We start from the raw sequence: 13455 nt of genomic DNA, 5'->3' as shown, positions 1-13455 counted from the left end.
ACACTGAATAAATACTTGAAGGGATGATGGAATTTCCTTCTCTAGCTATTATTTTTTTTTTAAGGAGAGATTATCTGTATGCCTGGGTGCCTAAGTCCGTTAAGCATCCGACTTTGGTTTTTGGTTCAGGTCATGATCTCATGGTTTGTGAGACTGAGCCCCATGTCAGGCCACAGGCTGACAACATGGAGCCTGCTTGGGATTCTCTCTCTTCCTCTCTCTCTACCCCTCTTGGCTCGATCTCTCTCTTGCAGTCTCTCAAAATAAATAAATAAAGTTTTTTTTAAGGATAGATTATGTATTACATTGAGGTAGATGTAATTTTCAAAATCCTTACTATAGACGCTGTTATTTTTATTTTTTATTTTATTTTATTATGTTTATTGTAGGGTGAGAGTGTGTGAGCAGGGGAAGGAACAAAGGGAGAGAGAGGAAAAAAAAACAGAAAGAGAATCTTAGGCAGGCTCCACACTCAGTGCAGAGCTGGACATGGGGCTTAATATCATGACCCTGGGATCATGACCTGAGACAAAATCAAGAGTTGGGTACTCGACTGACTGAGCCACCCAGGTGCCCCATGTTATTTTTATTTTTTAAAGTTCTTATAGATGAGTGTACCTCTTTTATAAAATTGCATAAGCAGGACTCAGCTGCATCAAATCCAATAACTTGATTTATACACATGGTATTGTAATAGTAAGAAAGGCCTGAACAAGAATCTGTTATTTAGATTTAGTTATTTGAAGGGAAGAGAAGGAAAGTCAGGTAATATGCTTGAGAGCCTGTTATGTACCAGAAAGTCTAGTAAGTGGTCCATTTGTTCATTCACCAAATACATTTTTGAACACTCACTATTTTCCAGACACAGTTCTACATATTAAGATACATCAGGGAATGAAACATATCACAATTTCCTGCTATTGTGGAGGAAATTTCATATACTTGAAAGAAAAAAAAAAGGATGATAAAGATTAAAGTAAAATAAATATCTGATAAAAGATCTTAGAAGATGCTACATAATATATAAAAAATAAAAACAAGAGGGAAATCTAGAATTCTAGGTAGGACATGGTTGCAATTTATTTATTTATTATGTTTTTTTAATTTTATATTTGAGAAAGAGAGCAAGCAGGGGAGGTGCAGAGAGATGGGGAGTGAATCTGAAGCAGGTTCCAGGCTCTGAGCTGTTAGCACAGAGCCTGACGCGGGGCTCGAACTCACAGGCAGTGAGATCATGACCTTAGCCGAAGTTGGACGCTTAACCAAATGAGCTACCCAGACGCCACATAATTTAAATTAAGTAGACAGGGTAGGTCTCATTGAAAAGGAGACAATTGAGCAAAATCTGGATTGAGGTGAGGGAATTAGCTACATGGATACCTGCAGACAGAGAATTCCTGGTGCAGGGAATAGGCAGTGACCTCAAGCTCTAATTCAAAGTTTTCTGCCTTTAAAACCCATCCTCTTTTTGTTGATCCTGGCTGTGGCATTCCATAAACCACCGCACTTTCATCCTTGTAGAGACCATTCCTTTCTCTTACAACCATCAACCAGATGCAGTTTGATGAGATAATTGTCCAGCTGCAAACTATACTCACAGATGTAAATATACATTTCCTTTGCTATAGCATAATATTCATAAGCACGATGAGACATATTGGAAAACAGAGTCTGAGAGGTATAACCCACAATCACATTGCATGTGTGGTATGACTTGGGTTGTTTTCCTAGAATACTCATTAAATGGTAAATGGTAAGCAGGGCTTAAGTAGGTCTCTAAAAAACCAAACATCTTCACTGAGAGTCATTTTCACTTAACCAGCTGGAAGGCATTGCAGAAGTCAGTTCAGCTAATTTGCTCTCAGGCCAACCCTCTCCAGGCTCCCACTCCAGGCTGAATGTTTGAAGTGACATCTTTTATAATTGCTCTCTGTGAATCAAAAGTTTATTTTTTATGTAGAGACCAATTCCAGCAACTTTTACCTGAAACTAGCAACATTGCATCTTGCTTGCAAAAAAAGTATTGTTCACAATATACACATTATTCAGTACAACTAGAAATACCCTGCTGGACAAGCCTTACCCGAGGGGAATTTTTACACCAAACTGTACAGCTCCACATACCCATAGAAACCCACTTTCTAAATATCTTTGACCTTTTAGCTATCTCTCTTCCTCTTTTTCCTCTCAGTGCCTAGACTGCAGTGTCTCCTAAAGAACATCAGAATTAAAGTTAGACAATGAGAATCAGAAATAAGTAAGCTTGAAGACGTCAGCAGCCCCTTGCAATGAGAATAAAACTGACAAGCATCTAGTTATGATATGCCTCTTCCATAATAAGTGCAATAGATTTTTAATGCTATTGTTTTTATGTACAACATGAAATTTGTGGAGTTCCCTAAAAAAGAGGTAGTGTCTACTTTGAAATTGCATTCTGGGGGCACCTAGGTGGCTCAGTCGGGTAAGCGTCTGACTTCGGCTCAGGTCATGATCTCACTGTCTGTGAGTTTGAGCCCGCGTCAGGCTCTGTGCTGATAGCTCAGAGCCTGGAGCCTGCTTCGGATTCTGTGTCTCCCTCTCACTCTGACCCTCCCCTATTCATGCTCTGTCTCTCTCTGTCTTAAAAATAAATAAATGTTAAAAAAAAAACTTAAAAAAAAGAAATTGTATTCTGTAATCTGTGGAACAAAGATAAAACATCCTTGCATATCCAAAGAATTCTTCCCAAGGATGTGCAAATGTGCTGAAGATATGAACTCATGGATCTTCCTACTCTCCTTTTAGTAGCTAAGAGTGAGGTATTATGCTTCTGATTGCAGAGACAAGGATCCAATGTCAACCCCTGGCTGTTCAGCCATCACCTATGTTGCTTTCCTTGAATTTAAGTAGCCATTTGTCTCCTTTACCTTCCAGAAATGTATCTTTTTGAAAGGGCACTTATGCACACACACACACATGTGCACACAGACACATGCACACACACACACACACACACACACATTTTTTTTTTTTTAATGCAAAACAAGGATTTGTTGTGGAGGTCACTCTTGTGCTTTAACTTAAAATAGCTTTGCAAAAATAAATGGAGGCCATTTTCACCCCCAGCTTTGCCAAAAATAAAAATTGATAATATCCAGTTTTTATAATGGTATAGGGAAATGGGTACCCTGATACACTGTTGATGCGGAAATGAGGTGCTACCAAACTTTTGGAAGGCTAACTCTAAGTTTCTATTAAGTAAAAACACTACCATACTTTTGCTGTGGGGAGTCTATCTGCAGAAATAAAAGGACTAGGATTCATAACACAAACACATTTATTTTAGCATGCTTTATAATGACCCAAAGCAACCAAACAAATCAAGAAAGCATAGGGAAAATGCAGTTTCTTATCAATGAATGAATGATTGAAAATTTTCTATTTTATTCATTCTGTGGAAAATCATGTTACCATGAAAAGAACAAACTACTTCTGCAAGCATATATCTGGAGAGATATCTAGGTAGATTAAATTAAAAGATCAAGTTGAAGATACTATGCCTAACATTATCCATTTTTTAGGGAGGAAAAAAGCAACACTCACATATAAGAAAATATATATATATATTTGTATACATATTGAAATACATAGAGAAAAATAGGGAAGGATAAACCCTGAATTGTTAATAGTGAGAAGCTCTATGTACCCCTGTGTTGGTGAACTAAGGAGAGGATGAGTGGAAGGGAAGTGCCAGGGAGATTTGGGACTTTAGTTTTTTCAACTTGTGTGTTTGAGCATGTATTACTTATGAACTTTGAACTAAATACTTACCCTCAAAAAAAATTTTAAAAATGTTTTAACGTTTATTCATTTTTGAGAGACAGAGAACGACAGAGTGAGAGTAGGGGAGGGGACAGAGAAGGAGGGAGATACAGAATCCGCAGCAGGCTCCAGGCTCTTAGGTGTCAGAACAGAGTCCCCCAGATGCGGGGCTCGAACTCATGAACCACGAGATCATGACCTGAGCCGAAGTCAGAGACCCAAGCGACTGAGCCACCCAAGTTCCCCCTGCCTTCAAAAAATTTTAAGGAAGAAGGTCATCATGACACGTAATGGTGAAGTAGAAGTTGAGGGATTTGAGAATCAGCCATATTGAATTAAAAAACCCAGTTTAGCTACTTGTTCCTGTGTGATGTCAGACACATCACTAACTCCTCTGATCCTCTGTTTCTTCATGTGAAGCGGAGACAATACTTCCTTCGTGTAAAGCACAAGGCATACTGCTGACAGGAGGCACAAGACTAATGCCCTCAGTCATGGAAGAACAATGTCTTCTAGGTGGACGTAGGAGGAAGCAGGAGATAAAGGCTGGGAAGGATGGTAAGTGAAGTTTCCTAGGGATATTTTGGTCAATTAAAAGGAATTTGAGACTGCAGACTCACAATGGAGCTGCCTGAGATGCACATCCAGACTCAGTCTCCTTGAAGGACTGCTTCCTCAGCAGCCCTAGAATCTCAGGCTGGAAGCTGAGCAGACCTCATGGATGTCACTTCTGAAGCATCCACTTTTCATCAGCCAGGAAAGCCTAATGGCAAACTGTTGGTCTCTCTGAGAAAAAAAAGATACACTCTCAAAGATTTTTCAGTGTCTAACTTGAAAGGGAGGGACAACTGCACTATTTCCAGTTTCACAAACACTGTATCAGAAAACAGAGAAGAGAGAGACCGGGAGGAGACAGAAATCCTTTGTGTCAGACAACAGAAATTGTTTAGTTGGGCAGGTTTCCCTGTTAACCAGCTGGTGGGTAAATTACTGCTGGAAGGAATTTATTCTGACCCTGGTGTGCTCTGCCTTAACGTCTTATAGATTTATTCTCAAAATTTATCAGATGCAAGACAAAACCCAGGGCAAGGTAAACCAAAGTTGTGGATGAAAAAAATGCATGGTGGCCTCACTGCAGAACTGGGAGGAACCAATCTAGTATAGTTAGTCAGTTCAGTCAAGATTACTAGAAGGCAACATGACAAGGATTGCGTGCAACCATCCGAAGCTATAAGAGACAAAGAAGAATCCTTCCCTAAGGCCTTCAGAGAGAGCATGGCCCTGCCAACCCTTGATTTTGGACATCTAGCCTAAAGAATGTGAGAGAATAAATTTCAGCTGTTAAGTCACTCTGTTTGTGGTACTTTGTTAAGGGAACCCTAAGAAACTGACAGATTTTGGTAGGACTCCAGGTGTCCCCAAATTCTAGATATAATGTCCTAGTCCATTTGGGCATTATGGTATCATAACAGAACACCACAGCCTGGAGGGTTTATAAACAAGATAAATTTATGTCTTATAGTTCTAGAAGCTGGGAAGTCCAAGACCAAGGTGATATTCGCTATCTGGTGAGAGCTCACTACTTGGTTCATAGAAAGCTGTCTTCTTGCAGCGTCATTACAAGATAGAATGGGCAAGGAAGCTCCCTAAGGTCTCTTTTAAAAGAGTATGAATTCCATTTATGATGGCTACATACTCATGACCTAATTTCCTCCCAAAGGCCCCACTTCTAAATATGAATTTTGAGGGGACAAACACATTAAGTCTATAACATATGCCCTCTCCTTTTAGGGTAAAACTATAGGATTTATGACTATAGAGGCTGGTTATTGGCTTAATAAAAATATCAAGATTTCTGTATCCTATAGACAGCATGAACATCATTATTCTAAAACCCCCTGCAACAGAGGAGGTAGGAGCGCAGACATTATCGTGTATTTAAATCCCCATCTTGTTGGTGCTAAGCTGTGGATCTCTGGCAGGGAATCATTTTCAGTGCATTAACTTACACATTTATATTTTTAAACATTGGAGATAACAAGATAAACTTTCAGTAAAGATCCGGTAATTCTCCCTAATTGAATCTGGTGTCTTACCCAATTCTGTTAAGCTCCTTCTGTGTGAGCCACAGAGGTTCCTTGTCCTATGCGGTTCTATGATGGAATGCATCTGGCTCATTTTAAGGCCCCATTACTATTTGCAGATAGCTTTTAGTTTTTAGTTCAGCACACACCCAAAATCCTTCTTGTAAATAGTCTTTATGGAGACTACGCTTACCTTCAACATATTCTGCAAAATGCTGCATCCTTCTCTACTTGCTTGAGAATGACATTTTTATCTTTTCTTGAATGTCACAATGTACGTATGATGTTTTCTTTGCCTGCTGTGTTCTGACTCACTAGTTGCATGCAGAGCCTGTTCCTTGGCACACAGAATGCATGAGGGTGCACTAGGACATTTCCTGTGTAACCCCTTTAAACATCCTTCAACATCCTCAGCTCTGTTCAGACCTACTACACTTCAATAGGGCTTTAGTTAACCCATCTTGCCAATCTCCACTGCAACAAATAAATAGAGTAACTGTTTATTCTTAGTAAGTTGTCTCATTAACTGTTTGTCTCATTTTGATTGACTTTTATACTACACCGAGGCTATAGCTGCATCACTTTTCCATAGGATTAATGCCTTGCATTCTTTTAATTTACTAGGAAACAATGTTCGAGTTAAGATGCAAACTCTTATTTATTACAAAAGAAATGCCTGCAGAAATAAGCTTAACATGTGATGGACTGATAACAGAGTGAAACATAACAAAAATCCTACTATCAACAGCCATTATCAGTCACACTAAATTGTAGGGGAAATGCTTTAGTATTCACATCTTAAACCTGGAAAAATTTTCTAATGGTAAATTTTCATTTTCCCATTCACTATATAGAATTCTGTTAGCATGCCCTTTCGCCAAATAAAATGGAGCTATTATTACAAAGTACTTGTAGACTTGAAAGACTTGATGTTTAGTTGGGAGGAACAACACTTAAGCTTCTAAAAAGCGGAGCTACCTAATGAAATAGATCTGTTTGACATCTGGTTTTAGAATTTATAGTATATCTGTAATGCCTAAATGTTGAAGCAATGTTGGATAAGATAGTGGTCATGGATAAGAATTAGTTAGGAAAGACCTCCTTAAACAGAAGTGTATTCAAATCTGAAGGAAGTGATGAAGTAGATTGGCAGAGAGGAGATGAGAAGTCTGGGAAGGAACAGACCCGGATTTTCAGCTTAGCTATTAGACATTCATAACTCCTCTCCTGGGTAACTCATATGGCATATCTGCACTCAGCTTCCTTGCTGAAAAATGGATACACTGGAGTTCATGACCTCTGTAATTTAAAACTGTTTTTTTAAATTTTTTTTAACGTTTATTTATTTTTGAGACAGAGAGAGACAGAGCATGAACGGGGGAGGGTCAGAGAGAGGGAGACACAGAATCTGAAACAAGCTCCAGGCTCTGAGCTGTCAGCACAGAGCCCGACGCGGGGCTCGAACTCACGGACCGCGAGATCATGACCTGAGCCGAAGTCAGCTGCTCAACCGACTGAGCCACCCAGGTGCCCCAAAACTGTTAATATTCTATGGAGATGAATTAAAAAAACCAAAAGTAGCAAAAATAATTTTACTCCAGTTGAAGTTACCATCCATTCTAAATTATTGTCTTAAAAATAGAGGGAAAATGGGGCATCTGGGTGGCTTAGTCAGTTAAGTATCTGACTCGATTTCAGCTCAGGTCATGATCTCATGATGTGTGAATTTGAGCCCTGTGTCGGGCTCTGTGCTGAGAGTATGGAGCCTGCTTGGGATTCTCTCTCTCTCTCGTTTTCTCTCTGCCTCTCCCCCATGTGTTCTCTCTCTCTCTCTCTCTCTCTCTCTCTCTCTCTCTCTCTCTCAAAATAAATAAATCAACATTTTTTTTAGAAAAAGAGAGAAAGATATACATTTTTATTGATGGGGTATAAATATTTTATTTTAAAAGTATTATAGCCATTTTATTGCGTCAACCTAGCTAAGCTGTAACCATTTCTTCCCTTGCACATTTCTGGTCATTTTTACCTAAGAAAGAGAGAAGCTTTACTTTTCTTTCCAATTCTATTAAAAAAACAAGACTATAAAACAGAGAGTAGTAGAGGATCATAGTAGAGGATCATCCTTTTAGCTTCAGGAGCCTTCTCTCACTCTTAATCCCAGTGACCTTCCTTACAGAACATTTGATAGAAAGCGGCTCCTGTGTAGAAAATAAACTTGTGAAAGATCTTGGTTCCTATAGACGGTCTCCACCACATATTCCTGTAGTGTGCTAAGTTTGTCATTTATATCCTTTGACCTTCAATTTCTTCATCCATGAATGGATAGTAATAATCCATACTTCAAAGGGTTGGTGTGGGAGATAACAAGATACCATAAGTGGCACAAGAAACAGATGATGAACCCAAAGTAGATGCTGACTCTGTGATGACTGAATCTGTCCCAGAGGTCACATTCATGCATATTGTGCTATGAAAAAATGCAGGGGAAGAAAACATGAGTTCCAGAGTAAGAGGTGCCTAAGTCACTGATAGATTTCCAGTGTCTAAAGAGAAATGCTAAGTGCTACCCTTTGGCAGAGATTTATGAGAAATTGTTTGCAAATTTTATTGTGGAATAAGAGTCTGTCCCTATGATTTAATGGTGAAGTCTCCCACTTCTGCTCTCCCTAGAAAAAAATTGAGACAATGTTCTCCAAGGTCCCTTAAGAACAAGTCTACCCTACCCAATTCACTGTATCAAAACCTTGTCATTTCAGCTCATCAATTCTCTTTTTATCTTCCACTGACCTCAAAGACACTGAAAGACTAGATCACTGAAAAGCAATGATCCTTCTCTAGAAGTACAGCATGATCATAACACCTGAAGATTGCCCACATTGTAGTGCTCAGGTCCCTAAGCTCTAGTTCCCCCGAAGTTCTCATGAAAACTCCCTAAAGCCCCAGAGTTTCATATTTAATGCCTCCTCTGGGAGACTTCTTCATTACCTTCTGCATTGCCTGACTCTCCCTACTTTTCATCCACACCCACACTATGTTCTTTTTACCAGGTCCTAATACATCAGTCCATCAGACATGATACTGATTGCTAATGAAGGAGAGTAAGGGAAGGGGTTCATGTTAATCAACCATGTGCTAGGAACTACATCAACTATCCACTTATGTCCTTTAATTTAATGAGTTTATATATTCATAGACTTTCTGGAAATATGGCTTTATGTCTAAGAGTGACTGTAAAATATAATTTTGGAATGTGTAGGGTTGATTGTGGGGGAGAGAACCACATGTATGCCTCTTTGCATCTCATCCTCATGGGAAGATGCTGACTCCACCCAGTGGTGGGCTAGCGCTGACTAAAATATTATGCCCTTAAAATATAGGTGTGACCTCAAAGTCCTCCCTGCTACTGAATTTACCCCTAGCTCATCATGACTGTGCCCTGACATTAAAGGTGAAAGGGAACGGAAGATGCCTGGTGGAGGGAGATAAGGAGAAGAAAATGTTAAATATGGCTTTAAAATTATACTGTGACACCTGCTCATAATTGGTTGATGTCGTCTCTCAGAAAGACGCCCCCCCCACCCCTTCTGATTTCTATGGACTGAATTGGTCCATCTAATCCTGTTGCTTTTTGACTCCTTGTGTAAACCTCACTGACTGTCAGAGCTTCACTCCCACACCAGTCCATTAGAGCACAATATTGACCGCTAATGGAGAAGGGCATGGGAGACAATGACAACAACAAGGAAATAATCACCACCAGTTGATACAGCCTCTTTCAAGGACTTCCACATATTCAGCATAGATCACCTCATTTATCTTTACTGCATCCCTAGTGACAGGAGGGGAACTGCAATGATAGAATTCTACTTTAAAAGGGATGAAGTCATAATGCAGAGATTGTGACTTGTCCAAACTCTATCAACTTCAGGAATAGAATCCAGTGGTTCTGTTGATTGTTGGTGTGTATTAAGATATTTTCTCATGATACTTAATGAAGATGGCAAGCACTGACATTTAAGGAGTAGGAAAACTGAGCTAACCCTGATTCCACCCTGCCCTGTGAACAGCCTTCAGTCACTTACTAACACAACAAAACACAACTTGCCCGTGATGGTAAAGAACTTGATTACCCAGCCTGGAAGGGATCAGTGGCTATAATCACATTGAAATAACTCAATTGGGCAAAGAAGGGAAAAGCCTATAACACAGGGTTATATTTCACAAACAAATTGCAAATGTACTTAATAATGATGAGCTGAGAAGACATTGATGATTTTTCAAAGAAGAACACTGAACAGGAGCTGATCTATTGATCCATTGATGTCATTGAGACAAAAAAAAAATGTTCAAGATACTTCTAAAATGCTGTTGTTTGATCCAAATTATTAGTCATGCTGAACCCTCAGGCTCACCAGACTTCTGAATTCAGTCATCCTTACTGCTCCAAAGGGTAGATTTCAAATAGAGTGTGGTTGGGGTTCTTGGGCACCTTGGTTAGGCATCTGACTCTTGCTCTTAGTTCAGGTCTTGATCACACGGTTGTGAGTTCAAGGCCAAGGCCCATACTGGGCTCTGTGCTGGGCATGAAGCCTACTTAAAAACAAAAACAAAAAATTTTTAAGTATGGAAACATTCCAAATAATTGTAGCTTACCCCTTTAACACCAAAATGGTTATTTACCATTTGGGGGTAAACACTTTCCAAAAAGTATAATAGAAAGAAGACACAAAGCAGAATCTCACATTTTCTGGATGAAATCCTGCCACTGTTATGAACATTCATGACTTCAGTAAAAGCAGACATTGAAGCTTTAAGGGACTATTGAGGTGTGTAGGGCTACCTTTCCTTCTCTGAAATGTCAGAGAGTGGAATGTTTTTAAGTTATTAGGTATGCTTTTAAAATTTCTCCTCCTTCCTCCTGTGCTGTCATGTCATCCCACAACCTGCTTGCTACTGTCATTACCTACATCCTGTAATCCTGATCCCTCCATCACCCCCATGCTACCTGCCACTACTTCTGAATAAGTACATGAGCTCCAGAACATAAATCATAGGTAATGGATGAACATGAGCTCTGAGTATCAGATCACTTGATGTGATTAAGCACATTCCTGTTTCATTCCAAGGATACCATTATTAAGTCAGATGTGAAACTTCCTTTTGATACCTATCACTGTCCTCTGATTAGAGGCACAATCTCTTGCTGTCTCCATTTCCCCATTTGTAAAATGAGGATAAATATATCTGCTATGAGGATTGAGTAGAAAGGTGCATGTAAAGCAGGTGGTACTGAGCCTGGCCCGTTGGATGCCTTACTAAATAAATTGTTGCCACTGACATTGTTATCACCTAGATGGTTTTCAATTTAAGAAGCTGTAGAAGTTACATCATAAGAACATGCTTCTTTTCCCTCTGGTCTAGTATCCCATTCTTCTAGCACCACCATAGGAAGGGGTGAGATGAGACATAAGTGAAGCACAACCGTGATGAAAGGAACTGGTACCAGGTGCAACCTAAAAATCTAGGTCCAACTGCTGACCTAGATGTAGTATTACTACGTGCCAGGCACTAAGTATCTAACATATATTAACTGATTCAAGTTGTCACAACAACCAGTAAGGCAGGTGCTGTCATTACCCCCACTTTCCTGATGGAGACAATGAAGCCTAATAAGTGAAGTAACTTGCCCCCAGTCACATATTTGACGAGCCAGGATTTAAACCCAGACAGACAAGTGTAAGTCTGTGCTTCACAGCTGGTCAGCCCTGTGAGCTTCAGTTTTCTCCAAGGTATAAGGAGAATAATAATCCTACACTGGAACAGGCAAAGGCCACAGAAATGTAAAGTATGGTTGTTATTAAGCCGCTTAGCCAAAGTGCATCATTATCTGTAGTAGTAAAAGATTATGACTGAAGTTATATCACCAAAGACGTGATAGGAAGATTATTCCAGGTACCAGAGACCAACAACAACAAAAATTTTAGTAAACCTCAATATCATCCTTGCAAAAAAAAAAAAAAAAAAAAAGACTGGAAATAAGTGATCATCTTTTGAAAGAATTATTTGAATATTTAAAAGCCTTTACTCTGTCAGTTAGGGGTAATACTTTTTCATGACATATAAAGAAACTCTTCTCCCAGGAGTTCAGAAATGACTGGAGGAGCATGTGTTTAAATGGGCATGTAAAAGTATATGTTGTCCTCTCAATGGTAAACTCACATATTAGAGTGAATTTATTTTGCCTCCCAGGTCAGGGTAATTGCCTATTGATTCTCAGGAAGGGAAAAAAAAAAGGGCGGGGGGGGGGGCATTGAGAACCTTTGCTCTTTCAGTTCTGAACAGAATTATAGCCTAAAAGGAAAAAATGGCGTTGTTTACCAGCACCTCTCAGAGAAAGGGCCAAGACTTTTTCTAATTACTTGCGCATAACTGGTGCTCTGTAAACATTTTTTGGATTAAAAGCTTAAACCCTGTATAAATAGTTTGATAGATTCATGTTGCATTCCTGATCAAACATCCAACAGATAATAGGCAAAAACACAACTCTAAACTTTTGCATCATTCAAATTTGCAAACTTGTGTGTTCTAAGACTAATGGACATTAGTATATACATGGCAGTTTCTGAGATTATGTAGGAAGTCTCAATATACTGTGCAACAAATACACAGAACTGTACTGAGTTTGAAATTGCTCCTTGCTAAACAATAAAGATGAACTTAATGGTTTCCTTGCCTTCTTAGAATTTACAGAGGCAATGAACTTTGTTTTGAATAGACAAGTTTTCTTAATAAGAGGAGAGAGAAAATGAGAGAGACACTGGAAGAAAGAAGGAAAGAAGAAAGGAAAGAAAAAGCAAAAAAAAAAAAAAAAGTAAACATTAGAGATATTGGAAAGAAAGCTTTCCTGAAACAGGAATGGTAAATGTCCTTTTACTAGTTAAAGGCTTTGACATAAACATTGTTGACCTCAGAACTGTATTATATTTGGCAATCATGCTTTTTAAAACCTTTGTAACAATCTCAGGGAAACCAGAGTAAAGATGGTAGTTTTGAAAAAATTAACTAATTGTTCATTTGATTCTCTACCACCTTTCTGTTATTTTCATTTGATTTGTGTATATTTCTATGGAATTTCTGGGAAGCACTTTATTCATAATTTTAAAGGTAGTATCAAAAATGTTAACATGAACTAAACATATCACATGCCCAAATCATTGAACAATGTCATTACTGTAACTCTTTCAAGTATAGTACTTAAAATCTGAATATAATTACACAACTGTGCATACCTCAGACATCCTAAATACATTTTGGAATGCAACTTCTTTTTTTTAATGTTTATTTATTTTTGAGACCAAGAGAGACAAAGCAGGGGTCAGGGAGGGTCAGAGAGAGAGGGAGATAACAGAATCTGAAGCAGTCTCCAGGTTCTGAGCTATCAGCACGAGCCCAGTGCAGGACTCTAACTCACTAACTGCAAGATCATGACCTGAGGTAAAGCCAGCCACTTAACTGACAGAACCACCCAGGCGCCTGTGGAATACAACTTCCAATGGTAAATTTTTAAAAA

At 39.0% G+C, this 13455-nt stretch overlaps 1 long non-coding RNA gene across 2 annotated transcripts; it reads right to left on the bottom strand.

Annotated features, from left to right (window-relative positions):
* Positions 1–7803: 7803 nt before the first annotated feature.
* Positions 7804–11880, bottom strand: LOC109501462. Of its 2 annotated transcripts, none has more exons than XR_006596477.1 (2): positions 9640–11880; positions 7804–8352 (listed from the first exon to the last, which is right to left on the bottom strand). It is a non-coding gene; the product is annotated as an uncharacterized LOC109501462 (long non-coding RNA). The 2 variants fall into 2 exon arrangements; XR_002159525.2 differs by having other exon boundaries at positions 9693–11880.
* Positions 11881–13455: the final 1575 nt, after the last annotated feature.

Source organism: Felis catus, chromosome A1 (genome assembly GCF_018350175.1).
Source record: "Felis catus isolate Fca126 chromosome A1, F.catus_Fca126_mat1.0, whole genome shotgun sequence".
NCBI classification, from domain to species: Eukaryota; Metazoa; Chordata; class Mammalia; order Carnivora; family Felidae; genus Felis; species Felis catus.
This window is presented reverse-complemented; position numbering and strand designations above follow the sequence as displayed.